Genomic DNA, 25086 nt, shown 5'->3' with positions numbered 1-25086 from the left:
CCAATGTAAGGGGCATCAAAAGCACTCACCATCTAAATAAACGTGCACCAAAACACTGACCACCAACTAGAAAATGGACATTACACCAACTAAAAACAGTCACCACAATCTTTCACCAAAGCTACAAAAGGGTTCTACACTGACCGCCAACTAAAAGGAAAGCCACCAGCTAAAAGGGGGCACTATTCTGACCAACCAGCTTGCACCACAGGCAATAAACCCTCCAGTGATTTTCCAGAGCAGAATACTGTAGGTAATAATATTTCTTCTTGCTCTATCCACCAGGGACACTCCCTAACAGGGGCGGACTGACCATTTGGAAACTCGGGCACTGCCCGAGGGCCCGGGGTCAGTAGGGGGCCCCATGAGATGCCCCTGGTACCTTTTTCATAGGCTTTTTGGAGTTTGGGCAAGGACACAGGGGCCCCATGATCCCCTATTGCCCAGGGGCCCCATGAGTTGTCAGTCCGCCCCTGCTCCCTGACAAAAGACAGAAGTAGACAACAGTCTGAACTTAGAAGAAACCTATAACTAGAGCTCAGGCTGACTATAGCTTAGCTTACTGCAAACTTTGGAATAGGGACACTCCAGCTTAAGGCAGAATCCCTAGAGGTAATCCACTGACACCAATGACTGTTTCACTCCCGCTGACTACCAATGTAAACGTGGCACCAAAAACACTGACCAACAATGTAAAAGGCACACAACCCACTGACTACCAATGCAAGGGGAACCAAAACCACAGACCACTAATGTCAGGGGGCATCAAAACCACTGATCACCAATAATGAAGGGCAGAACACCACCTGTTTGCTTTGTGGTCAAACATTCAAATCTAATGAAAGTTCGACCTTGAACTCCAAACAGGAACAATTCACTAAGCGGTATCTTACCGCATCTGAGTACATACTGGAATACATCAAAAATGCATCTAAAACGCACCGGAAACGCTATGCAGAAAGTATCCAGAACGCATCTGGACTGCGATTCTGTAGTGTGAATCGGCCCTAAGTCACCAGTCACACCGCTGCAATTTACAATCACTTTCAGCGCAATTTCTGAAGACTACTTGTGAAGATGTCTTGCAATTTGCAGTACGATTTCCATTATATTCTATGTATGTGAAATTGCAACAAAACTGCAGAAAAAGTAATGCAAGAACTACTTTAGAAGCAAATCGCACATGTTAAGACACTGACATTGACATTCATTAGATGCGATTTCAATTCGCAAACCGCACCTGAAATCGCATCGGTATGACCGGGCACTTATACAGATGATCATAATCTTACTACTTCTAATTTCTGTCTGTTTATCCTTTGCACAATTCTTCCATTGTATCTGATTTATGGATTATGATTCATTTATACAGAGTTCTCTGTTTCCTATGATCCCTTGAATCGGAATTAGGTCAGGTCATTTTATTCTTTTCTTCTTCAAGTTCCTGTAGAGGGGGATCCGGGGATCTTCACACCAGAATACGACAAGTTACTGACAGGAGAGAATATAACGATGACATTCAATGGAGGAAGTGGTGTGACGCATTACTGGTATAAAGATAATCAGAAAGCGGCAGAAGGACAGAGCTATACAATCACATCTGCTCAGGTTGGACACAGCGGGACCTACCAGTGCCGGAATAAAAACGGTAAAACAAGTGCTAAATTCAGGCTGGATGTCAGTGATGGTGAGTTCATTACTTCATAAATCCTCCTTACCCACATGGAGGAAAAATATAGTTGAAATATACTTTAAAAATATTCTTCCCAAGTATACTGACATATATTTGAAATACTTCAATTTTGGCCATATTCAATATATTTCAAAAAATATTTCAATAAATATATATATATATATATTTACATACACAGTATGTTGAACTGCGTTTTTACTACACAATATATGAAAAATATTTTTGCAATTACATTTCAAATATACTGTATGTCTTTAAAAGTACAAATCTACATTTATGGAATACATTTACAAATACATGTAAAAATATATGTTAAAATTACTTTTTTATATGTTAAAAAAAATCTGAAGAATATATTTATAAAAATATTTTTCATTTATTTTGTAATATATAAAATACGCATTTCAACATGCAATATATATATATATATATATATATATATATATATATATATATATATATATATATACTGCGTGTTGAAATGTGTTTTTTATACATAACAAAACATATAAAAAATATTATTAAAAATACATTTCAAATACCGTACACTGTATGTCTTTAAAAATACAAATCTACATTTTTGGAATGCCTTTACAAATATATGTAGAAAATACATGTTAAAATGACTTTTTTTATATGTTAAAAAAAATCTGAAGAATATATTTATAAAAACATTTTTCATATATTTGGGAATATATAAAATATGCATTTCAATATGCAGTATGTGTATATATATATATATATATATACAGTATATATATATATTCTGCATGTTAAAATGCGTTTTTTATATATTACCAAATATATGAAAAATATTTTTTTTAAATATATTTTTTTAAAATATATTCTTCAGATTTTTTTTTACATATAAAAAAGTCATTTTAACATATATTTTTACATACATTTGTAAAGGCATTCCAAAAATGTAGATTTGTATTTTTAAAGACATACAGTATATTTGAAATGTATTTTTGAAAATATTTTTCATATATTTTGTAATAAAAATGCATTTCAACATGCAGTGTGTGTGTGTGTGTATATATATATATATATTGATATATATTGATATATATATATATAGATATATAAATATATCTATATATATATCAATATATATATATATATATATATATATATATATATATATATATAAATTTTATTGAAATGTATTTTGAAACATGGCCAAAATGTTTGTATTTCAAATATATGTCAATATATTAATATATTTTAACTATATTTTTCTGCCATATGGGTATATATATATATATATATATATATATATATATATATATATATATTGAAATATATTGAATATGGCCAAAATTGTAGCATTTCAAATATATGTCAATATATTTGAGAAGAATATTTAAAAAATATATTTTAACTATATTTTTCTGCCATATGGGTATATACAGGGCTTTTTTTCTCAGAGGAAAGGTGGTGGAACTCCCCCACCCAAACCTGGCCACGCCCCCATCAAACCCTAGGACCACCCCTTTAGAGAACAGGAATGCAAGTAAAATTTGGGAGGGGCTATAAAAGTAAATGTATGGAATTAACACCGCCCCCCCCCCCACATTAGTAGGAATAGCGAGTAACACTGCCCCCCCCCACATTAGCAAGAAAAGCGAGAAAAATTGTATCGCCGCTCCTTACCTGATGCTGACGATCCGCGCTATGGTAGGATCGACGAGCAGAGGGCGTGATGACGTCAGCGCGCACCGCCGGGTGTACTAAGATACACCTTTCCTATGGGGGTGGCCGCGCGCCCCCGATGTTTACACGCTGGCGGTAGAGGGGGGGGGGTGAAGCGTGCATGTCCCCGCTCACCGGCTGTGAGCAGCGGCAGTGACAGGTGCCGGGCACGCGCAAGCATGACATAAACAAGCCGCGTCCGGCACCTGTCACTTTCGCTGCTCTGCATAGCTTGTCAGCTCTGCAGAGGCAGTCGGTGAGCGGGGACAAGAAGAAAAAGGTGGCGGAACGCAGTACCGCCGCGTTCCGGCAGAAAGAAAGCCCTGGGTATATATATATATATATATATATATATATATATATATATATTGAATATCGCCAAAATTGTAGCATTTCAAATATATGGCAATATATTTGGGAAGAATATTTTTAAAATATATTTCAAATATATTTTTATTCCATGTGGGCAGCTTCTCTTTATTATAGATAGTCTGATAATAGTTTTGTGCTGCAGGTCCGGTCATCCTGCAGGCTCCTCCCTTTGTATATAAGGGTAGTGGTGACCTGGTCCTAAGATGTCACAGCCGCCCTGGGTATAGGGTCATCAATACAACATTCTAAAAAGAAGGTGTCATACAGTCTTCAACCAATGATCCTGGTGTGGTTAAAATTCCACAAAATAAAACCCAAGTTGGAAGATACAGATGTGAGAGAACATTCTCTTGGGATGAACATGTAACTTGCACAGATGAAGTGTCCCTACACATCAGAGGTAAGTGCTCATGACAGTAAGTGCCATGGAAGTGTCTATAACACCAACTGTAACTCTAGGTCTCTGGTATGGTCATACCCAACAAGTGTTTCAACATATTGGCAGAATGAATAAAATCTACCACCTGCCAGACTCCCACATGTGATGCTGAGCCTCCACGACTGAAAGAACTGAAATCCAACGAATGAAAGGGTTGGACCAATTATAGTCAGGGTGGGTAGGAAAGAGTTAGATGACACTGGCCTTCCTCCAGCCAGGAAACGAGACATGCTCTGCCCTTCTTGCTGCATCTAATAACCTCCCTAGCGGTCTGATTATTTCAGATTTTTGGTGCTGAAAGCGTTACATTTTTTTGCATGGAAATATGTATTTTTTTTATTGTAGGCTGTAATTCTTAGGAATAACTCACTGAAATCTGCCCGAACAAGAGTCTAGTAAACATCCCGGGTATGATAAACTTGAAACACGAAATCATAAATTATAATATAATAAATAATCATAAAAAATAATAATATAATAATAATAAATTTAATTCAATAATATAATCAAACCAAAAACACTGAAATGTGAAATAGAGCGCCAAGTTCGCACATCACTGAGCAAAGTCGCAGAATCGTTTTCAGTGTCTGATGAGGAATTTCCCCCACGGATTATTATCACTCAATTCTGCAAGTGGTTCTGATTTACTATCGCTGTTCTCTAGTCGGTCTAAAACCGCTTTTGACCTAAAGGGACGCTTTTTGGACGCCATGGACGTTTCTCAGTTTCCAGGCAGAAAGATCAGTAAAAATGCAGGCAGGGCGCCGGACAACGCACTCGGGACAAAATGTATATGAAATGGTTTGATACAGGAATGTTTTACTATGTGATATTCGTTTTCAAAAAAATGGCATTTTTTAAAATTTTAAAATTTGCCGCCGGCTCCGGCGCCCAATGTCACAGGGACAGGCATCGGCCGAAGGAGATGGCCGGGGACACTGCAGGGGACACATCGCGGGAGCGAAGGACAAGGTAAGCTCTGCAGGGACTCCCTGAGCAACGCTGCATGGTAAGCCCGAGTGTAGCTCGGGGTTACCGCTCTTGGTACTGAAATTTTACCCCGAGCTACACTCAGGAATACCGCCAGGGAGGTTAATGAACGTGGTGAGAAGCTCCCACTGTGCGGTGAAATCAGAGTAAACCATTTCAGTCCAGAAGAGGAACCGATACAACTGTGCAGGTAGTCTGGAGGTCCTAAAGCCAAATACGCCATTACGATAGCTATATCAAAAAATTTAGAATTTAAATTTCATTTCTCAAGAGTGTGTAATAAAAAAATCTAAATCCCAATATTATAACTTTCTCTTAATAAATAAATACTTTATAAAGTATGGTAAAATTTTCTCCTACAAGAAAAATAGTCCCTATTGATCCCAAAAACAATATCCTCAGGATCTACATTCCACAAGGTCATTTGCCTATATGTAGGCAACATTTAGATTTTGTGCCATTGGGAAGACATGCAGCTCTTGTCTGAATCGAATGAGTCTGCTGGAGCCAGCTCCTGCGAAAGTGAGACCTGGAGAAGAAAAAAAAAAACAGACGGAGGGTCTGCCTGAATAAGGGGAGGAACAGGTCAGAAAAGTGTCGCAAAATGTGAGTGCAGTGTGGAGGGGTGTGGGTCTTACCTGATTGGAGGAAGAAAGTCAGATGGGCAGTGTGAAGCCACAAGGGCGGTTCATGTGAAGGATGATGGGTATCCATTATGGAATGTTCAGGTGAAGAGGAAGTTTTTCCCAACTGCCCACCCTAGAATTGCGGATCATTGTGAGTTAGAGGTTGTAGGGAGGTATTATTTATACAAAAATTGGCACAGCAGCTTGGTAGCTTAGGGGGGAATCAGTGAATATTTGAATTATGACAAAACTAGAGAGCCCATCTGCTATTTAAATTAAATTGTATTTTAAGTGTAACTAAACCCATCAAATAATATCTGGTGCAGGGGCGGACTGACCATTTGGAAACTCGGGCACTGCCCGAGAGCCCAGGGTCAGTAGGGGGCCCCATAAGATGCCCCTGGTACCTTTTTCATAGGCTTTTTTTAGTTTGGGCAAGGACACAGGGGCCCCATGATCCCCTATTGCCCGGGGGCCCCATGAGTTGTCAGTCCGCCCCTGATCTGGTGTCATAACTGATGACGTGCAGCTCCATGGCAACTGCAGATCAAACAGAGTTTAAGATGGCAGTTTCCCTGGCTGTAAAGGAGAGGAGGGTTTAGTTCCTCTTTAACCACTTCCACTCCGGACACTTTCACCCCCTTCCAGTCCGGACACTTTCACCCCCTTCCAGTCCGGACACTTTCACCCCCTTCCACTCCGGACACTTTCACCCCCTTCCACTCCGGACACTTTTACCCCCTTCCTGTCCGGACACTTTCACCCCCTTCCAGTCCGGACACTTTCACCCCCTTCTAGTCCGGACACTTTCACCCCCTTCCAGTCCAGGCCAATTTTCAGCTTTCACCACTATCACACTTTGAATGACAATTGTGCGGTCATGCATCACTGTAATCATATGAAGTTTTTAGCATTTTTTTGAGACAGATAAAACTTTATTTTGGTGGTATTTATTCACCACTGGAATCTTTATTTTTTTGCTTTATAAATGAAAAAGTCCAAAAAGTTTGAAAAAAAAGTGTTTTTATTAAAAAATTTTGCAAATAAATAATCTTTCTTCATAAATCTTGGCCAACATTTATTCATCTATCTTTTTAGTTAAAAAAAAAAATAACCCAAATTAGTTTATAACCAAAAATTATAATTTTACAAAACAAATTCACATTTTTATTTTATTTTTTTATATTATTTATGTTTTTTTTTTTTTTTTTTTTAAACATACCGTCGCCCCAGTAGTACAGTGTCACCATGTACTACTTGTAGGGGGAGATGAAGATTTTTTTTCTTTTTTTTACAGCGATTGCTTTTACACCAATAAAAGCTGTAACAGCAATCATTTCTCCTTCTCTCTGGCTGCATTCCTGCAGCCATTGAGAAATACTGTGCGAGCTGTGATTGGTTACAGCTTGTCACATGGTACAAGGCTGTTGGGAATAGCCCTGTACCATGTGACCTCTGTGATCATTCACAGATTTCACACGTAGTAAGCAATGATGTCAGAAGTGACATCTTGCTTACTACTATTCATGTGATCACTGATTGGCCAATCAGGGATCACATAGTTATAGTTACATAGTTAGTCTGGCTGAAAAAAGACAAAAATCCATCCAGTTAAACCATTAAAAAAAAAAAAAAGTTATAATCATACACCCACAATTGATCCAATCAGTGATCACATGAATCGGGACCTCACACAGAGGTGTGTCCGGAGGACCCAGTGGGCACCGATCCCAGGGAGCGCGCACAGGCAATGGATGCGGGGGGCACCTGTATCGGCAGCGCTCCCGTGCTGCCGTTTATTGACATGGGCCAGATGGGAGGAGGTTAATCCAGTAAGAGAAGGTGACGACATAACATGTAATACAAGTCTCAGTCCACACAGAGAGGGGACTTTACTACAGTTTACTTTCTATAGAGATGGACAAAAGGTGCCGAATTTGAATTCAACCAGTAATGTCCTAAATGTCAGACTAGAGCATTCTGGGAATTATTTTTGTGAAGTGAGAACTGCAGACTACACTGTCGTGAAAAGAAGTGCAGAATTATATATCCAGATACAAGGTGAATCTATTGTTGTTGCTAAACACTCACTTGGGGGGTTGATTTACTAAAGGCAAATAGACTTTTTTTTTCAAGTGTGGTTGCTCCAGAGCTTAGTAAATGAGAAGCACTGCTGACTTCCATCATCCAATCACGTGCAAGCAAAATACACAGTTTTTTTTTTCTTGATTGTGATTGGGCATTCTTTGCAAAGTGAAGCTTTACCGCATTTACTAAGCTCCGGAGAATGAACTTCCAAGGGCCTTCCAAGCTCCACTACCTGTAGGTGAGCCCCTCTCCATCTGAGCCCCCTCCCAGGCTCTTCTCTCAAGCCTCACTCCATCTCCAACTTCCACCCGAACTTTCTTCCTCCTCTCCTGCTGAGCACGCTCGGTTAAGGGTGGTCCTGGCCCCTTACCTAGCCTCCTGTTGGAGATTGGCCAAGGTGCTCTAAAAGTACAAACTCTTCAGATCCACCCACTGATTCTAGATCTTTCTCCAAAGGTCTAGAGCAGGGGGAAATTCCAGAGGGCTGATATGCAGAGCCTCTCAGCTCTGACCACAATTTGACCCCTGCAAGCTATCACAAACAGGCTGCTACTCAGCCCTCCTTGCTAACAATTGGAATCTAGCTCCCCCTAGTTGGCTAGAAGGGTGCTACATTTTCAAAGTAGCATTTATTTTACATTTTTGTCCTCATGTTGTTTTCTAGAGCTGTTTCTAAAACCAAATCTTACCGCAATACAAGATACAGTGATGAAAGGTGACATTCTAATCCTGATATGTAACATGAGACTGTTCAGAGAGAGGACAGAACTGCAGTTTGCTTTCTACAAAAATGGACGGAATGTTCAAGGATTCAATTTGTCCAATCAATATGGAGTCCAAGCCGCTCAGATGGAGGATACTGGGAATTATTCCTGTGAAGTGAGAACTCCGTCCAACAGTGTAAAGAAAAGGAGTGAGGAGGTATCCGTCCAGATAAAGGGTAAGGGTGTGGATGCAGAATATTGGAATCACGGATAATATATTATGTCAATGGTTATGTGAGATGTTTCAATGGTTAAAGCAACTCTATATTGAATTCTAAGCAAGGTGTAAGAGGATGGGAGTGCCACTGGTTACTCCAGTAAAGGTTTATTGATTTTGGTAAAGAAGACAAAGCCAACACATTTTTTCTTAGTTTCTGTTATAACATTTTGTAAATAAGTGATTTTTCTCCTTCACTGATGTGCGCTAATTAGGCTGCAGTGATGGGCACTGATAGGTGGCACTGATGGGCATTGACAGGCATCACTGATGGGCACAGTAAGGCAACACTCATATATGGCACTGATAGGCGGCACTGACTGGCACTGATAGGCAGCTCTGATTGGAACTGTTAGGCGGCACTTATTGGAACTGTTAGGCGGCACTGACGGGCACTGACTGCAACTGATAGGTGACACTGTCTGGCACTGATAGGTAGCACTGACTGGAACTGATAGTTGGCATTGAAAGGCAGCTCTGATGGGCACTGATATGTGGCATTGATTGCACTGGTAGGCTCTGATATGTGGTATTGATGTGCACTGATGGACACTGGTATGTGGCATTGATGGGCAAATACAGGTGGCATTGATGGGCACTGACTGGTGGCACTGATGGGGCTACACTGATCATCGGTGCCCTAATGATCAGTGCCCTGATGATCAGTGTACATGTCCCCTCTGAGGAATGCCGCTTACTGGCTCTTCCTGTTTACATGTGATTGGACACAGCTGATCACATGACAGAGCTAACGTCATCAGCTCTTTACTCTGATCATCTGTGTCGCAGGGGCACAGCGCACCACTGATCGCCGTGCTCCCCCCGTGGGGTGCGCATGCACTGCTAGAGTGGGAGGACGTCATATGACATCCTCCCAGAATGAGAGAACCGCCGATGGCCATCATTTCTTTATATAGCAGGCAGGAGGCAGTTAACCACATGTTTTGGTTCTGTTTGAGGCTGCGTCCCGTTTTGACTGGAGTATTGGACACTATCAATGCAGTTAGTACCCTGTCTGTTCCTATGGACCCGCTGATACTGCTGTTGGGACTTACTGATCTTGTGAAGGCACCTCAGCATAGTAAGCTGTTGGTCTTCTTCTCTACTTATGATGCTAGAAGAAAAATTTTCTTGGGATGGAAGTTGCCGACCCCACCCACGGTTTCTGGTTGGAAGGAGGTAATTAATGGTGCTCTTTACCTCCAAGGGCTTACATACGTACTGTCCAGCAAAATTTGATCAAATCTGAGCTGGGTGGGTGGAGGCTTTGGGTCTCACAGTATAGGTTGTGGTTTCTCCAGGTATTTTATCTGAAGATTTTTGTAGCACCTGAACACTGTGTTGCTGTCTGCACCTCCTAATCTCCTCCCATGCCCTCTTCCTCCTGCTCCTCCCCTTTCCTCCCCTTTCCCCCCACCTTATTCCCTTCGTCCTCCTTGTCCTTCCCTGGCTAGACACCGGCCTTTGGGTCACACTAAGTTCTTGTTTGACTAGCTTGTCTTGGGGACTTGTGGGACTCTTCTGCTTTCAGTTATTTGTGTATTCTGTATACTTTGTCATATAATGACCATTTGATTAGGTTTTATGTACCTGTCTTTGTCTGTACTACTGTACATCTTCAATAAACGCAACTATTAAAAAAAAAAATGGCCCAATTCTTGCCCAATGGTCCATGTTATTTCTGCTTTCCCTTAACCGAAATGTATCTCTCTTCCCAACATGTGTAGAGCATGAACACAACATCACAGCAGCCTCGGTCGCTATTGTGGTCATCGGCATTCTCCTTGTCCTCGTAATATTACTCGTCAACAAGAAGAGATGCAAACTATCATTAACTTCTACTAGCAAACAACAACCAGCAGCCCCTCGAGAAACAGGTAACTGAAGATTTCTTACGGCTTTAAACATGTAAAAATGAACCCAAAGATAAAATTGATGGTTTAACCACTTCAGGTCTGGACACTTTTACCCCCTTCCTGTCCAGGCCAATTTTCAGCTTTCAGCACTATCACACTTTGAATGACAATTGCACGGTCATGCAGCACTGTACCCATATGAATTTTTTAGCATTTTTTTTGAGACAGATAAAACTTTATTTATTCACCGCTGGGATTTTTATTTTTTTGCTATATAAATGAAAAAGTCCAAACATTTTGGAAAAAATGACCCCTGTCCTCTGCGGTGACCCCTGTCCTCTGCGCTGATTGCAGTGACTCCTGTCCTCTGCCCTGCCAGCAGTGACCCCTATCCTCTGCCCTGATAGCAGCGACTCCTGTCCTCTGCTCTGCCAGCAGTGACCCCTGTCCTCTGCCCTGCCAGCAGTGACCTCTTTCCTCTACCCAGCCAGCAGTGACCCCTGTCCTCTGCCCTGCCAGCAGTGACCCCTTTCCTCTGCCCTGCCAGCAGTGACTCCTGTCCTCTACCCAGCCAGTCGTGACCCCTGTCCTCTGCCCTGCCAGTTATGACCCCTGTCATCCCCCCTGCTGACCTCTGTCTTCAGCTCTGCTGTCCCCATTCTCAGCTTTACTGACCCCTGTGCTCTACCCTGCTGACTTCTGTACACTGCCCTGCTGACTTCTGTACACTGCCCTGCTGACCTCTGTACACTGCCCTGCTGACCCCTGTACACTGCCCTGCTGACCCCTGTACACTGCCCTGCTGACCTCCTGTTCTCTGCCCCTCTGACATTTTTTATTGCACTCCCACATCAGCCAGGCTAGATCCGGCCCTGAACTAGAGGTCTGTCATAGCACAAAAACCTTTTCTCCAAGCTAGTCCTTTGTTAGTTCCGTCATTTAGTAATGCCACAATCATATTATATTTGAATTTGTTGGTTTCTTTTTCTAATTATCACCCTACTAGAACCCTGTAATAAATAATTTTTTTTAGAGTCGCACGGAGATCTCTCTGGGGAAGGACATATGTGGTACGCTGATATTAAGGTGAACCGTAAAGGTAGGCTACTCAACAGTGCGGCAAGTAGAAATGAATTAATTGCTGTGATGGCCTTAGGGGGTCTGGATTCTTCAAAATAGAGGGTTAGGCATATTTTAAGGTAATGTACTTATTTAATTGAATGTATTTTAATGAATAATATGTTTAATTGAATGTATTTTAATTAATAATATATTTTAATTCATAATATATTTAATTGAATTTATTTTAATTGATAATACATTTAATTCAATTTATTTTAATTAATAATATATTTAAGTTAATGTATTTTAATTAATAATATATTCAATTTAATGTATTTTAATTGATAATATATTTAATTCAATGTATTTTAATTAATATATTTAACTTAATGTATTTTAATGATATATTTAATTCAATGTATTTTAATTCATAATATATTTAATGTATTTTCATTTATTGCATTTATATAAATACATTTATTTGGTGGACGATATCATGTATTTTAAGTGGCTACATATTACATCATTATCGCAGTGTTTAGATTTTCATTGTTCTTCTTTTAATACATTCCTATTGATACATTTAGATTTCCTTTTGTTCCTAGAAACTGTAGCCCCGAGGAATATATCCTCATGGACTGGTGTTCTTATTATTGTTATTTGCAGCTAGGAATAACATTTTGTATTTTTCTAACTTTTTAGCCCCTGCCGCACACATTCCTACTGATGAAGGCCTATGTTATGTCAACTTTACCAGCATAACCGGTAAGCAGCACTGGTGGCAGATTATACTTTTATCTTCATTGTCTTTTCAACAAAATAGTAGACCACTCATTTTGGATGGATTCATTCCTCAAAGCGGAGTTCCGGACCCCCGGTCCTCACCCTGTTCAAAAAAGAAAAATTAAAAGTCAGCAGCTACAAATACTGTATGAGGGAGCTTACCTGTCCAGGCATCCCACGGTATCTTCAGCCTGAGCCGATTCTTCAATCAACTGTCAGATGCTGGTGCCACCATCTTGACTAAGGGAAGCCGGCTGTGAAGCCTCATGGCTTCTTACTGCACATGTGCAAGTCGTGCTGCAGTTTGTGAATGGACCGCAGTCCTCTGGTACCTGTTGAGTTTCCTAGATGGCTGCCGGGGGGGGGGGGGGGGGTTGGGTGATCAAACTTCTGACTCAGTTCGCTGAGGGGAGGGGCAGATAAATGCAGCTTCCACTTTTGGGTGGAACTCCACTTTAAAGTGAACCAGTCAGCCCTTTATTCGAGTTTAATGCTTAAAAAAAAGCAACAAGGGTCATCTTAAGGATGACTTGGAAACCACCACTAGGTCACTGAAGAATCCCAGTGCATGCTTTGCCAACAAATGATTGAACATGTGAGCCCTTCCCAAATGGAAGAAAAATATATTTGAAACATATTTTAAAAATATTCTTCCCAAATATATTACCATATATTTGAAATGCTACAATTTTGGCCATATTCAATATATTTCAGTAAATACACACATATATACAGTTGTGACCAAAATTATTCAACCCCCAATGCTGTAAAGGGGTTTAGGGACTATAGTGTACATTTGGAATTGTATTCAGAATCAAATCCTACAAGGACGTTGTAACTACCCAAATGCAACTAAAATGACATCAATTGTTTATGTAATACAGTAGTAAATGGTTCTTATGTGGTTTCTTCATTGCCACAATTATTCAACCCCTTAAAGACTACCACTCTGAAGAACAGAGGTTCATACAGGTGCTTTCCATCAGGTATTGAAAACACCTGTGGATGTCACCGAGCAGCAATCAAGCATAATAAGCACCAATTAGGCAGCTTTAAAATGACTGTGATACTCAGCTCCTTCTAGACATTTACTGGTGTGGTTACAAACATGGTGAAGGCAAGAGAATGGTCCAGGAAGACAAGAGAAGAGGTGATTTCTCTTCACAGGAAGGGCAATGGCTATAAGAAGATTGCAAAGATGTTAAACATACCAAGAGACACCTTAGGAAGCATCATTCGCAAATTCAAGGCAAAGGGCACTGTTGAAACGCTACCTGGTCGTGGCAGAAAGAAGATGCTGACTTCGACTGCTGTGCGCTACCTGAAGCGTAGAGTGGAGAGAAGTCCCCGTGTGACTGCTGAGGAACTGAGAAAAGATTTGTCAGATGTGGGTACAGAAGTTTCAGCCCAGACAATAAGACGCACACTGCGTAATGAAGGCCTCCGTGCCAGAACTCCCAGGCGTACCCCCTTGCTGTCTCCAAAGAATAAGAAGAGTCGACTGCAGTATGCCAAAAGCCATGTGGACAAACCACAAAAGTTGTGGGATAGTGTTCTGTGGACTGATGAAACAAAATTAGAACTGTTTGGGCCCATGGATCAACGCTATGTTTGGAGGAGGAAGAACAAGGCCTATGATGAAAAGAACACCTTGCCTACTGTGAAGCATGGTGGAGGGTCAATCATGCTTTGGGGCTGTTTTGCTTCTGCAGGTACAGGGAAGCTTCAGCGTGTGCAAGGTACCATGAATTCTCTTCAGTACCAGGAGATATTGGATGGAAACGTGATGCAGTCCGTCACACACCTGAGGCTTGGGAGACGTTGGACCTTTCAACAGGACAATGATCCCAAGCATACCTCCAAGTCCACTAGAGCATGGTTGCAGAGGAAAGGCTGGAACATTTTGGAGTGGCCATCGCAGTCACCAGACTTAAATCCGATTGAGAACCTCTGGTGGGACTTAAAGAAAGCAGTTGCAGTGCGCAAGCCTAAGAATGTGACTGAACTGGAGGCCTTTGCCCATGAAGAATGGGCGAAGATACCCGTAGATCGCTGCAAGACACTTGTGTCAAGCTATGCTTCACGTTTAAAAGCTGTTATAACTGTAAAAGGATGCTGTACTAAGTACTAAGATTGAATGTCACTTGGGGGTTGAATAAAACTGATAATGCTGTGAGCACAGAAAAGACATTTGTGGTTATTTCATTATAACTGTTATGTTATATTTGTCTGACCTACAAGTGCCTCTTTAATGTAAATGTAAGCAAGATGACTGAATGATCAAAAGCAATGTCAAACTGGCCAAAACACTCAATTTCAGTGGGGGTTGAATAATTTTGGTCACAACTGTATATACAGTGTGTATACATACATACATACATACATACATACATACATACACACACTGCATGTTGAAATGCGTTTTTATCACAAAATATATGGAAAAAAATGTACAAATAGATTTCAAATGTACTGTATGCTTTAAAAATTTAAAATATACATTTTTGGAATGCATTTACAAATATATGTAAAAATATTTTAACATTTTTTTAAAATATATTCTTCAGATTTTTTTTAATATATATATAAAAAAAAGTAATTTTAACATGTATTTTCACATATATTTGTAAATGCATTTCAAAAATGTAGATTTGTATTTTTTAAGACATACTGTATATTTGAAATGCATTTTTAAAAATATTTATCATATATTTTGTAATAAAAATGCATTTCAACATGCAATATATATATTGAAATATATTTTGAAATATATTTTGAAATATATTGAGTATAGCCAAAATTGTAGCATTTCGAAAATATGGCAATATATTTGGGAAGAATATTTTTAAATATATTTCAAATATATTTTTCTTCCATGTGGGTTTTTTAAAACTAAAAGTCATCCATAAGGTACCCCTTGTTACTTTTTTTAAGCTTTTCAAAAACAAAACAAAAAGTTAAAAATATAGAGTTCATACCCAGGGTCCAAATAAGGCCCGAAGGTCAATCCAAATCCTACATAGAACTTGTGAGTTAAGGTTAAAGGTGCAGTGCTCTAGAAACACCAGATCATCGTAAGTGCCCACTGTTTATTGGAAATATCTGATCTCATGTTCAGTATAGATAGGCCCATAAAGCCCAAAGGTCTCTTTTGTAGCTGCAAAATCTACAAATTTGGAAATATCTGCCCCTGTAACTTAGCTCTGAAATAATTCTTCTTTTTCTTTTGTAGCTGCTTCACCTACAATTGTTGAAACCGTAAGTAGCATTATTATTTTTTTATTATTATTATATAGTATTTATACAGCGCCAAAGGGTTTGCTCAGCGCTGTACAATAGCAGGGGGACAGAACATGAGACAGGAAAGAAACAATACAATACACGAGGGGTTCGAGGGCCCTGCTCTTTCGAGCTTACAATCTAGGAGGGAGGGGAAGTGGAACAAGAGGAAATGGCTGTGGGGAATGAAGTGGTAGGAGGAGTGGAGGATGTCAGTTGTTAGGTGAGGGTGGGGTAGGCCTCGCTGAAGAGGTGGGTCTTCAGGGTGCGCCTGAAGGTGATGAGGGTAGGTGACAGTCTAATGGACTGGGGTAGGGAATTCCAGAGGATGGGGGAGGTCTTGGAGAAATCCTGCAATCGGGTGTGGGAGGAGGAGACCAGGGAGCTAGAGAGTAGGAAGTCCTGTGAGGAGCGAAGGGCACGGGTAGGGTGGTATTTGGGTATCAGGTTGTTTAGGTAATTTGGGGCAGCGTTGTGAATGACTATGTAGGTCAGGGTTAGCAGTTTGAATTTGATGCGTTGGGCAATCGGGGGTGGCAGATGTGGAGCAGTTGGTGAGGTGGATGAGTCTTGCCTCTGAATTCAGGATCGACTGGAGTGGGGATAGCGTTCGTTTGGGTAGGCCAGTTTGAAGGGAGTTGCAATAGTCTAGGCGTGAGATGATGAGGGAGTGTACAAGTTGTTTGGTAGTGTCCGGGGTGAGGAATGTACGTATCTTGGAGATGTTGCGGATTTAAAGAAACAAACTGTGATTCTGCATGTACCCTGTTGCTTGGTAGTCTCTTTCTTTGGGTACGAAATGGTAGAGGTGCTACCCAACTGTTGGAATCATCTTGGTAGAACTCTTTACTCATGGTTTTTAAAAATTCTTTGCCTTCTATGGTAGCTGCCAACTCATTGTCTTTAGTGGTTACCTCGAAGACTGTGTTGTCAATGTTGTCATCCCAGAGATAAAGAGCTTTGTTATTGCATATTAAATAGCCATTTGAAAGAATTGCTTTCCAAGCGTAAAGGGTCTCAAAGTGATAACTTCTCATTTTTATTACAATTACTATTATATAGAGCAAGGGTTTCCAAACTTTCTGAACAAAGGGCCAGTTTACTGGCCTTCAGACTTTAGGGGGGCTGGACTGTGGCCATTGGGAGTAGAAATTGTCCTGGCATCAGTGAGAGAAACAATGCATCTTTGGTATTACCCACATGGATGAAAAATATATTTTAAATATATTTTAAAAATACATTCTTAATATATTCTTCCCAATTATATTGACACCTTTATATTTATTTATTATTTTATTTTATTTATTACATTTATACTTATATATTTTTGGAATACATGACATATATTTCACACGTATCATTTTTTTTCCTAAATATATTGAAAATATATTTTTCTTCCATATGGGTACCGCCATCGCCACCTATCCTGTCTAAGCTTCTGCTGGCTTCAGGCAGCTATAAAAGTCCCGGGCAAAGGCCACATGGTATTACTTCACTTGAGACAGGAGCCGGCGCTACAGAGGAAGCATCGGCTTATGTGGCTCCTGCTCCCTCTGTGGCCACCTGCTTCCTCCACTGCCAGCACCATCTCAATGCACTCTGACGCTCTGGGATGGTGGGTTGGCAAGCCCAGATCGTGATCAATGGGTTGTTGACCCCAGGCATGCACTTCCCTGGTTTGAGGTCAAGGGCCACAACAGAGGGGTCCGAGGGCCATATCAGAGGGGTCCGAGGGCTACATGTGGCCAGCAAGCCAAAGGTTGAGCACCACTGGTATAAATCAATGGTCAAGTCCAGTGACAGAATATACTGAGGCTGTATACGCAATAAAGGTCAGCAACAGAATAGAAGGGCCCCCCCCCATTTATATATATATCCATAATAATCTTCTGTTTTCCAGCAGGTTGTCTACTCTGAAATAAAACCCAGAACAGAGACATGAAGATTATCCAGTTATGATGTTTCCAGGCTTCCAATGATGTTCTGAATTCAACTTGACATATCCAGAGTCTCCTATCCGGAGATGATGTCTCCAGGCTTCCAATGACGTTCTGAATTCAACTTGACGTATCCAGAGTCTCCTATCCGGTGTTGATGTCTCCAGGCTTCCAATGACATTCTGAATTCAACTTGACATATCTAGAGTCTCCTATCCGGTGATGATGTTTCCAGGCTCCCAATAATGTTCTGAATTCAACTTGACATATCCAGAGTTTCCTATCCGGTGATGATGTTTCCAGGCTTTCAATGACGTTCTGAATTCAGCTTGACATATCCAGAGTCTCCTATCCGGTGATGATGTTTCCAGGCTCCCAATAATGTTCTGAATTCAACTTGACATATCCAGAGTTTCCTATCCGGTGTTGATGTCTCCAGGCTTCCAATGACGTTCTGAATTCAACTTGACATATCCAGAGTCTCCTATCCGGTGATGATGTTTCCAGGCTTTCAATGACGTTCTGAATTCAACTTGACATATCCAGAGTCTCCTATCCGGTGATGATGTTTCCAGGCTTCCAATGACGTTCTGAATTCAACTTCACATATTCAAAGTCTCCAGGGGATTTTCACAATGAGATTTAACCCTAAAACTCAAAAGTGACCTATGTACAAGTCGTAGGCACAAGTTGAAGATCTGTTATGCATTGGGTGATCGTTTATTTAAAGTAGTGGTCTGCAAACTCCAAACAGGCCTTGGATTTTCTTTATCCAGCTCTTGGTATACTATTCCTCCCAATCACACCAAAAATGGGGTGATAATCCCCCCACTGACACCAACAATGAGGTACTATTCCTCTCCACTGACACCAACAATGGGCAGTACCAATGATGGGGCATTAGTCTTCCTCCTACTGACCACAGGTGCTGTTTAATGTTTTATTCACTCTGACCTCTGAGCCTAAGGCATTATTTAGTTCCATGGATACTGGGGGGGGTATTTTCTACTCCCTCGGGCTAGCCTGTCCGCTCTGTTGTCTGAGGGCTAGTAAACTGGCTCTTTGTTTAGAAAGTATGGAAATCCCTGATGTAGAAGCATCTGTCTGTAAATGATATACAGTATGCATCTTGGAAAAGCCTGTTAGTCTGGCGACTGAAACAAGCCCTTGTATGATATTTTACAGCTATTTCATCTCCATAATCCCGAATGAAGGGGGCCCGTGAACCCCCAAAATATGTTGGTTGCTCAAAACTATGCTTCAAAGCCCCTTTTAATTTTTTAGAGGTTTGGATGGTGTGAGAAAGGGTTAGGTCCTCTGTCAGGTTTTTATTACTAAAAATTAGATACACAATGAGAGCTTTGGGTGCTTCCTCGTTCTGAATCAAAATTATTAAAATGATACAAAAATGGCACAAAAGATTGCCATGTCAATATATGATCACTGCAGATCTTTATTTAGCTGACTAACCCCTAGAAGAGTACCTTTGACTTCCTCTAGATCAGGGGTCTCCAATCTGCAGGCTGGATGTGACCCTTTGCTTGCTTTTATACAGTCCTTGGGGCACTTTTCCCTCCACTCAAACGAAGCATTATGCCTTCCACTGACACCAATGATGGGGTGCTATTCATCCCACTGACACTAACGATTTGGCACTATTTCTCCCACTGACACTAACAATGGGGCGCTATTCCTCCCACTGACACCAATGATGGGGCACTATTCCTCCCACTGACACCAATGATGGGGCACTATTCCTCCCACTGACACCAATGATGGTGCACTATTCCTCCCACTGATACCAATGATGGGGCACTATTCCTCCCACTGACACCAATGATGGGGCACTGTTCCTCCCACTGACACCAACAATTGGGCACTGTTCCTCCCACTGACACCAACAATTGGGCACTGTTCCTCCCACTGACCTCAACAATGGGGCACTGTTCCTCTCACTGACACCGGCGACAGGGCACTCTTTCTCCCACTGACACCGGCAACGGGGCACTGTTCCTCCCACTGATACCAGAAATGGGGAACTAATTACCCCACTGGCACCAACGATGGGGCACTGTTCCTCCCACTGATCTCAACGATGGGGCACTGTTCTTCCCACTGACCTCAACGATGGGGCACTGTTCCTCCCACTGACACCAGCATCGGGGCACTATTCCTCCCACTGATACCAGAAATGGGGAACTAATTACCCCACTGGCACCACCGATGGGGCATTGTTCCCCCCCAATTACTAACCACCAAGCCTTGGGTATTGTTTAGTCCCACTGATACCAGGACATTTTCTACTTCCACTGGACACAATCTGGCCCCCCCTACAGTTTGAAGGGCAGTAAACTGGCCCTTTGTTTCAAACGTTTGGAGACCCCTGTCCTAGATCATTTAATAACAATTCAAAAAGCAAAATATTAGCCGTGTAAATCTTTCAACACCAGTCAAATTAGGGTCTAGATATTCCCATTAAAATGCCCCCATGTCAGCCTCATACCACTGCTTTGTAATGATTTGGTAACAAAAAGATACTAATAAGCATAGCATGTCACTGTGATGGCGGGTGGTGGACTGTCATGTGTGTGGCCATAGTGAGCAGCTGATCTGACCCCCAACGTAACACCAACCTTTAGGGTGGGTATCGTGATTAACATTGGATCTACTTCGGGGGACTTTTCTTATTTTTGTTTTTAATAAAGGACTTGTCAAAGACTGTCTTCTGTCATTATTTACACTACACTTTTGTTTTTGTGAATGAGTAGCATACCCCATACTCATTCACATGGGGGGGGCAGGATCTGGGGGCCCCCTTGTTAAAGGGGGCTTCCAGATTCTGATAAGCCACCCGTCCGCAGTCCCCCACAACCACCTTCCAAGGTTGTGGGCAAGAGGACATTGTCCCCAACAGTTGCTTTGGGGAGGAGCCCCCTGCCCCAAAACACCCCCCATGTTGAGAGCATGTGGTCTGGTGCAGGAGGGGGGTGGCGCTTGCTCATCAAATGGATAGGGGAGGGAAAAGCGAGCTTTCCTGACCTACCAGGCTGCATGCTCGGATAAGGGTCTGGTATGGATTTTGGGGGGGACCCCACGCCATTTTCTTTTTAATTTTGGCATGGGGGTTCCCCTCAAAATCCATACCAAACCTGAAGGCTGGATATGGATGGGGGGACCCCACACCGTTTTTGTCGCAAACTTTTTAGTTGCCGGCAATTCTTTTTTTTTTCTTGTGGCAGCTGAAACATTAAAGAATGTTTTCACTAAAATACCACATAACTCATGCCTTGTTGTAGTAGGCTTTTTTTGGAAAAATTATGTGCGATATATTACCACATACTTGGATGTGGTAAGACACCCCTTAGTGAATTTTCCCGGTTTGCGGTCGAACTTTTGTTAGGTTCGAATGTTCAACCACCAACCGAACAGGGGGGTGTTTGGTCCATCACTAGAAAAGAGAGAGAGACAGAGAAAGACAAGGGCCTTTTTATAGTGAAATACAAGTTATAGTGTGTTCCTTAAGAGACAAAGACGAAAAATATTGTACAGACTCCATAGCCAGCACTGGAGCAGTAAAATGCATTTTGAATAGCACACCTAGCATGCAGCTTTACAGCCCAAGAATCAACGTCCAGGCGTGCCACAGAAAGAAAAAATGGGAAAATATTGTACAGACTACATATCCACCCTGCCCCAACTCCCCCCATTCCAGAAAAAAACCTATCTCAGCCAACCTCGAAATCTGCCCCCCCAACCTCACCACCCCCGCCCCACTCCGCCCATGCCAAAAAAACCTATCTCAGCCGACCTCAAATTCCAACCACCCGACCTCACCACCCCCACCCCACTCCCCCCACGCCAAAAAAAAAAAACTATCTCAGCCTACCTCAAAACCCGCCCCCCCCCCCCCCCCCCGACTTCAGCATGCCTGCCCCACTCCCCCCACGCCAAAAAAAAACCCTATCTCAGCCGACCTCGAAATCCGCCCCCCTGACCTCACCACCCCCGCCCCACTCCCCCACGCCAAAAAAAACCTATCTCAGCCGACCTCGAAATCTGCACCCCCAACCTCCCCACGACAAAAAAAACTCTCAGTCGACTTCGAAATCCACCCCCACCCCACTAACCCCACCCCAAAAAACCCTATCTCAGTTGACCTCGAAATCCGCTCCCCCGACCTCACCACTCCCACCCCACGTCAAAAAAAACCTATCTCAGCCGACCTCAAATTCCACCCCCCCCCCGACCTCACCACCCCCGCCCCACTCCCCCCACGGCAAAAAAAAAAATCTATCTCAGCCGACCTCGAAATCCGCCCTCCCGACCTCACCACCCCGGCCCACTCCCCCTATGCCACAAAAAAACCCTATCTCAGCTGATCTTAAATTCGGCCCCTGACCTCACCACCGCGGCCCCACTCCCCCCACACCAAAAAAAAACAATCTGAACCGACCTCGAAATCCACCCCCCCGACTTCACCACCCCGCCCCAACTCCCCCCACGCCAGAAGAAACCTATCTCATTCGACCTCAAAATCCACCCCCCCGACTTCAGCACCCCCGCCCCACTCCCCCCACGCCAAAAAAAGCTATCTTAGCCGACCTCGAAACCCATCCCCCCGACCTCACCACCCCCGCCCCACCCCCACATTAAAAAAAAAACAACTATCTTAGCTGACCTTGAAACCCACCCCCCTGACCTCTCCACCCTAGCCCCACCCCCACACCCCAAAAAAAAAAACTCTCTCAGCTGACCTTGAAACTAGCCGCTCGACCTCTCCACCCTAGCCCCACACCCCAAAAAAAAAACCTCACCACCCCGCCCAACCACCCCAAACCAAAAAAAAAACCCCATCTCAGCTGATCTCGAAACCCGACCCCACCACCCCCACCCCACCCCCACACCAAAAAAAAAAAAACTATCTCAGCAGATCTCAAAACACCCCCCCCCTGACCTCACCACCCCCAGCCCACACCCCAAAAAAAAAAAAATATCTCAGCTGACCTCGAAACCCGCCCCCCTGTCTACACCACCCCCACCCCACAGCGACATCCAAAAAAAAAAAAACTATCTCAGCGGACCTCGAAATCCGCCCCCCGACTTCACCGCCCCAACTCCACCCACGCCAAAAAAAAAAAACCTCTCTCAGCCGACCTCGAAATTCACCTCCCCTGACCTCACCACCCCCGCCCCACTCCCCCACACCAAAAAAAAAAAAAAAAAAAAACTATCTCAGCCGACCTCAAAACCAGCCGCCTGAACTCACTATCGCGCCCAATCACCCCAAACCAAAAAACAAATAGCTCAGCTGACCTCAAAACCCGCCCCCCTGACCTCACCACCCTGCCCCACCCCCATATCCAAAAAAAAAAAAAAAAAACTATCTCAGCCGACCTCGAAACCCGCCACCCGACTTCCCCACCCAACCACCCCAAACCAAAAAAAAAAAAAACTATCTCAGCCATCCTCGAAACCCATCCCCCACACCTCACCACCCCCGCCCCACCCCTACACAAAAAAAAAAAAAAACTATCTCAGCTGACCTCGAAACCCGCCCCCCTGACCTAACCACCCTGTCCCAGCCCCACACCCAAAAAAAAAAACTATCTTAGCCGACCTTGAAACCCACCCCCCTGACCTCTCCAACCTAGCCCCACACCCCAAAAAAAAAAAAAAACTCTCTCAGCTGACATCGAAACCCATCCCCCTGATCTCACCACCCCAGCCCCACCCCCACACCCCAAAAAAAAAAAAAAACTATCTCAGCCAACCTCAAAACTAGCCGCCCGACCTCACCACCCCACCCAACCACCCCAAACCAAAAAAAAAAAAATACCTCAGCTGACCTCAAAACCCGCCCCCCAACCTCACCACCCCTGCCCCACCCCAAACCAAAAAAAACCCCATCTCAGATGAACCTCGAAACCCGACCCCCTGACCTCACCACCCCCACCCCACCCCCACACCCAAAAAAAAACTAACTCAGCAGACCTTAAAACACACACCCCCGACCTCACCACCCCTGCCCCACACCCTGAAAAAAAAAAAATCTCAGCTGACCTCGAAACCCGCCCCCCTGTCCGGCTTATCCACCTTTCCACCGCTCCATTTCCGCCACCCCCCTCTGCCAATCCCTCCACTGGCTTCCGATTGCCCAACGAATCAAATTCAAAATCCTAACACTGACGTACAAAGCCGTCCACCATACTGCCCCGAACTACATCACTGACCTCATATCCAAGTACCACCCAACACGCACACTCCGCTCCTCACAAGACCTCCCTCTCTCTAGTTCCCTGGTCTCCTCCTCCCATGCCCGCCTCCAGGACTTCTCCAGGGTGTCACCCATCCTCTGGAACTCCCTACCCCAACCCATCAGACTATCACCTACTCTCCTCTCCTTTGGGCGCACCCTGAAAACCCATCTCTTCAGGGAAGCCTACCCCACCCCCTGCTAACTTGCCGACCTCCTCCACTCTTCCTACCACTCCATCCCCCACAGCTATCTCCTCCTGTGCCACCACCCCCTCCCTCCTAGATTGTAAGCTCGAAAGAGCAGGGCCCTCGATCCCCTCATGTTTGGCATTGCATTGGTATTGTTCTGTCACATGTTCTGTCCCCCTTTGTAATGTACAGCACTGAGCGAACTATTGGCGCTTTATAAATACTGTATAATATTAATAATATGTATATAAATATATATATATATATTAATATAATAATTATATATATATATATATATATATATATATATATATATATATATATATATATATATATGTATATTTGAAATAATATATATATACTGTATATACATAAATATATATACAGTATATATATATATATATTTTATTGAATTGTATTTTGAAACATGGCCAAAATTTTAGTATTTCAAATATATGTCAATATATTTGGGAAGGATATTTTTTAAATATTTTCAAGTATATTTTTCTTCCATGTAGGTATGAGCATCCATTATATTTGTTACTTTTTATATTGTGTTTTAGAACCCATTCTGGGGCAACATTTTTTGGCTCTTTTGAGGAGATATAATTACAAAGGGATGATATGAGTAATCGCATGCTGCTTGGTTATTTCGGGGTGTGAGCCACATTTATTAAAGGTACCATATTGGTCTGGTGGCAATGTCTCCTTTTTTTTGGTATTCCGTTTGGTAGTATATGAGTTTTTGATATACGTATAATTTTTTTTTTTTTACTTTATCGTCCAATCCAGCTTCTGTGCTCCTCCGGTGACATCATCGCGTCTGGGCTATACAGAGGAT

General features: G+C 42.6%; 1 pseudogene; it reads left to right on the top strand.

Annotated features, from left to right (window-relative positions):
* Nucleotides 1-73: 73 nt before the first annotated feature.
* LOC149438232 (high affinity immunoglobulin gamma Fc receptor I-like) lies at nucleotides 74-24769 on the top strand (annotated as a pseudogene).
* The last annotated feature ends 317 nt before the right edge of the window (nucleotides 24770-25086 follow it).

The sequence above is a fragment of the Staurois parvus genome, unplaced genomic scaffold (assembly GCF_062004578.1).
Source record: "Staurois parvus isolate SC_StPar_1 unplaced genomic scaffold, SC_StPar_1.0 ptg001202l, whole genome shotgun sequence".
In the NCBI taxonomy this organism is placed as follows: Eukaryota; Metazoa; Chordata; class Amphibia; order Anura; family Ranidae; genus Staurois; species Staurois parvus.
This window is presented reverse-complemented; position numbering and strand designations above follow the sequence as displayed.